General features: G+C 38.2%; 1 protein-coding gene across 4 annotated transcripts in view; it reads right to left on the bottom strand.

The window, feature by feature from the left end:
* The window catches only part of ppp6r3 (protein phosphatase 6, regulatory subunit 3), a 20,842-nt gene extending 17,529 nt beyond the window's left edge, over positions 1-3,313 (bottom strand). For all 4 annotated transcript variants that reach the window (XM_035665238.1, XM_035665239.1, XM_035665237.1 and 1 more), the window contains exon 1: positions 3,101-3,313. The gene's annotated coding sequence lies outside the window, so the exon portion shown is untranslated. The remainder of the gene's footprint in view (positions 1-3,100) is intronic.
* Positions 3,314-5,130: the final 1,817 nt, after the last annotated feature.

The raw sequence follows: 5,130 nt of genomic DNA, 5'->3' as shown, positions 1-5,130 counted from the left end.
GATGCCAGCATTTTCAGCAGTATCAGAGACATTTCCGATACTGGTATCGGAATCAGAACAACTCTAGCTAGAGAGGGACTGAAAGAGAGAGACAGCTTTAAGCATCTCCTGAAATACATTCAGTGACTCAGCTGCATCACAGCTAACTTAAAGTTACTTAAAGTACTATGTACATTGGTGCAATTTCCTATATTGCCATTGTTGTTAATATTAATATTTTAAAAACTCAATAAAAAGACATTTAAAAATGGATATGGTGAAAAATATTGATATATATATATATATATATATTGAAATAAAGTGTCCCTTTAAGGATCATGATCATGTACAAGCTCTACTGGCAATGATCAGTAAACACCAAAACAACCCACCAACTTTACCTTAAAAAAATAGTGCTTAAAACTATTTCCATTTCCTCAATACAAACTGAGTACAACTGAAACTGAGCTACATGTAAAAACATGTGTAATCTGTAATAAGCCTGCTGTGGACATAAGTGGGACATAGCTGCGTTCACAAGGTGGATAAATGTCTGCAGACACATCTGCAGCTGGTCTTGTCAGTGTGGATGTTAGTGAGTTTTGAGGAAGTAGTGAAACACTTAGTTTGGAGCCCTGTACTATAAGTCTCACACTCACCTGCTGTAAGCGTGTTTATATACGAGGGATGCACAATTATTATCAGTGTCTGTATGTATCAATAAATTGTCTATGGTAATAATACATTTCCAATTTATGTTTTATGAAAGCCAAAGCTATTTTGTGAAGTTTGTTGAGGAACATTTTAAGAGTCAGAACTGCTGTTGATTGCCATAAAGTGTGCATAAACTACAGGTTCTGATCATCTTCTTTTTTTTTTAAATACAAAATTTTAATTATCTGTTGTTTTATCTGTATCGGTCATGAGAAGCAAGATTCAGTCACATTCTGAAATCCACAACATAACCCAATGTATTTTGCTATATTTTATTAATCAATAAATATTCCATCCAAAATAACCTGTTACAGGATAAGATAAATATCGACACCAGCCACTGAAATACCCATACTGGTCGACACATGGCATAAACCACATTCCAACTTTTCTTGAAGAAGACTGAGACGGTACCAAGAGACTGTTAGATAGACATATTAGATTCTATCCACTGAGAGCTCAAAACCACTTTGAACACTACAATGTACAAGTACATTTGTCTTGTTTTTGCTGTAGGTCGTGTTTCTTTCTATTTTCATTAACAGCGACGGTTGTCCACCACTGGCTGTAAAATACATTCAGAATCGTACAAAGTCTGCAGACTCAAAGTCAAGCAATACAATTCATCCCTGTATCACAGTAAAAGCTTAATGAGTCACAGTCACACATATACCAAAGGCCAAAAGCAAAAAAATACATTAGGGAAACCAGCAGGACCTCAGGAAAACAAACTTTTACAGCTTTTATGGCTTCACAGTGCCTGACTGAATGCATCCATCAGCCAATTACACAAGGCCCAAACAAAAGCAATCTAGACACTAACTAGTAGGGATGCAAGACAACTATCAGCACAGATAGCAGGAAATTTACATTATGTCTTATGCAAAAAATTCAATTACAGCCAATAAATGATTGGCCTGGAAAAACAGTAATATATTTTGAATTTCTATATTTGTATGTTCTATGAAAGCTGTTTTTTGATGAACTTTACCCAGAAATAGAAAGAAGATGAAGAGTTAGAACTGTTGTTTATTGTTGTTGTGTTTACAGTAGTGATGGTTTAGGTAACATCCGGTGTACACAAACTACAGGTTATGATGGTTAAAATACAGAAATGTGAAACTATGTGTTATCTTATGGGTGTCGGCCATGAGAAGCAAGTCATTATCGCTTATGGTATCGGCTGAATAAAATATCCCCATCGTGCAGCCCTACTAACTAGAGACTTTCAAATTTAGATACATTTGTCCCCAACCTATGTAGTTTGTGCATGCCCAAGTAAAAAGACAAAAGCGTTGTTCTTACTGAAAGACGCAGTAGATAACTTTTTGTCATGTTTGCTGAACCTTTCACTATATCCATGAGACAGATATATCAAACTAAATCAGGCTCCTCTAGCATTAACCACCCGCATTCAAATGAAAACAACCCCATAGAGCCAACAAAGATAGTTTATTGCTCGGTCTCATACCCAGGAACCTGTGTATTAACGTTACATTCACCCATCAATGATTTTCAAACCACCAAGCCAAAGCGTCAGTATTTGACGACCTGGAAATGTGACTCCACAATCATCTTTCTCGGAGATTTTTTTTTATAAAAGTTACCGACTGCAGCTTTAAATCAACGGAGCTGCTGCAGCCTATATAACGCTACACGCAGAATTCTCCAACAGACTGAGCCTGTACAAGACGCAGTTTGTCTGAGATTGCACTGGTAATGGCAAACTGTGACCATAGCTTACACTAAGTTAGTTTCCAGCTACCCACCAATCGCACGCAAAGTCAACGACCATGAAAAAACCATGACGGCCCTGTACTGTAACATACAGTTAGTTCAACCGAGCAACGTCAGAAAAGGCATTAACGTTCAATTCGGTTAAAATGCCCGACAAACATCGGATTATTCAAGCTATTATCAGCTAACACAGACTAATGTAATCTGCGATCTGCTGTCGAAACACTACGTTTGCAGTAACCTCAGTCCATGTAAATTAACGTTACATACCAGGGCCCAAAACAGACCAGCACGAACGCAACAGAAACACACCGGCTCGGCCAAACGGGCTAACGTCACTAGCTATCGTTAGCTATTGTTAGCTGAACTGGCCACCTAAAATCAACTTAGCTTCAGGGAATAACTAACGTCAGGTTAACCGGCATCAGTTAGCTACGAGACTAGCATTAATTGGCAAGTTGGCCAACTAGATATCGCCATGGCTTCACGGTTCCTAACAGCACTGCTATGCAATGTTAACGTACACCAAGAGTGTCTGACAGCACAGTGTTAAGATGGCCAAGTATGCTTCTTGATAGCCAGCTAACGTTAGCCGGCTATCTGAAGACTGCTGGCTAACCGTCCGTCTCTTCAGCACCAACCAAGTGCATGGAAAGGCAAGTGTACCTACCGACAGACAACGGTCAACGGCGAGTCTCCAGCATGTAGCTTATCTTGCCATTAGTCCCAGGCCTTGACAAAACGAAAACAGAGGTAACACGAAATTCCTGTAAGGAAAATAAAGCGTTTAAAACTGATTCTGACAGGCGCGAAAAGGTAGATCATCGGAGGGCACTTTTCAAGATGGCGGTTCCGTCAACTTCAGCGACCCCTTCCCCCACTACAGCTACAGCTACAGCTTCTGTCACTCAAACTGTCACTGCAACGCTATTGGTTGAAATACACCATCGCTCAAACCAGGGCTCGCGTTTCTATTGGCTACAGCGCGACAATTCACGGCGTCGTTTAATGGTAGTTTACATGTTCTGTGGCCCGGACTGACGGAGCTTGAACTGTTTTATGAATTGTGTATATTGAGTACAATTCATGTCACTACGGAAACAGTTAAAATGTATTTCAGTCTATGTAATGTGTTATATAATCATATATGGGTGACACTCGGTTAATTTAAACCATTTGACCCCGCTCGCGCGTTTCCTTTGCGGTGTAAATCGAACAAACTCGCACAGTACGAGCACGCCCTTGGCTGGTCGAGAAACGCCCAATTTACGGAAGGTGCAATAGTTGAAAAATGTATGAGCAATAATTCATTTCCATTTTATCACACACGCTGATCCCAAGTTAAATAAAAAACGTCCATGCTCAACAATAAAGCAGTATATAACGTTATATTTATTGTACAGTATAAACAATTAACTATGTGGTATGTGCAGTGCAAAATAAAGAACAGGTTAAACAGTCAAATACAGGTCAGTAATAAAGATGGTCTTGCATTTGACAAAGATCTCTTGTTTAATTAGAAAAAGGACAATCTATTTCTGTAGTTCCCAACCTGGGGGTCAGGACCCCCATTAGAGCCAGAGCTCCATCGGGGGTCACAATGCCTCCTTGATTTTTAAGGGGTGTAAGTTCAACATTCAACTTTAAAAATATACATATATATGGGGTCTATCTTTCAATATTTCATTCATTTCCTTGAAGGAAACTAAATGAAATGGTTATGTTTTAGATTATTTATATTATTATTTAAGATATAAACAGGATAGGGGAACAGTGAAGACCTCAACACAAGCTATATTCAGAGAGCCTTTACTCTCTGATAAACACTGCAGTCCTCCATTAGAAAGTTCAAACAACCAAAAAGCTAGTAGAAAAATTAGAAGAAAATACTGTCAAAAAAGAACCCTATTAAGATTGGTGAAAAATCTAAAAATATATATTACAGAGAATTGTATAAATAGTTCTCTAAATCTTTTCAAAATGCATCCAAATCACTCGTTTCACACAAATTTCCTGCAGTTATTGTATTGTCTGTTTGGGTTCAGTTTATTATCAGTTGTTCTCTACTGTTACTGTTGAATACAATATAAAATATCCATTAAACATGTCCCTTAGTCAGGGGTCGTCAGTTTACTCTATGATAGAAAATGTGTCCCTTAAGCAAAAAGGTTGGGAACCACTGCTCTATTTGCAGTATTACGCAGTTATAGTGTGCAACCTTTTTACTACTAATTTGAGATATTAATACGTGATTTTTTATTTTTTAAGTGCACCTTACTAATTAATACATGTACATGTAAATGAAAAGTTGTGACAATATATATTTACAACCATTTGATACAGGCAATGCGTTTGTTTGTCTCTTAACAAAACTTCTGTGTGTGCTGCTTGTACATTGTTGTTTCAAGGCGTCTGTCGAGTTCAAGTCCAAAAAGAGTGTTCTATTGGCAGTGTGTGCATTTCAAGGATCAGGAAGGGTTGCATATGTCCTCAAACTAAGGGTGAATATCTCTCTAGTTAGTGTTGGAGTGCTCATGCTGTTTCACCTCCAAAGTAGCAAGAGGAAAGAAGTCAAAAGCAGTTATGACACATGGCATGTATGCATATTCACAGGTAGCATACAGAACATGAAGTAAGGAAAGAACCCTTTTCAGCTTTTAAGGACAAAACATGCAGATGTCACTTTCCTCCTGAACTGAT

Source organism: Morone saxatilis, unplaced genomic scaffold (genome assembly GCF_004916995.1).
Source record: "Morone saxatilis isolate NCDOM2014 unplaced genomic scaffold, NCSU_SB_2.0 Contig2, whole genome shotgun sequence".
In the NCBI taxonomy this organism is placed as follows: Eukaryota; Metazoa; Chordata; class Actinopteri; family Moronidae; genus Morone; species Morone saxatilis.
Note: the sequence above shows the minus strand (reverse complement) of the source record. Positions and strands in the feature narration are given on the sequence as shown.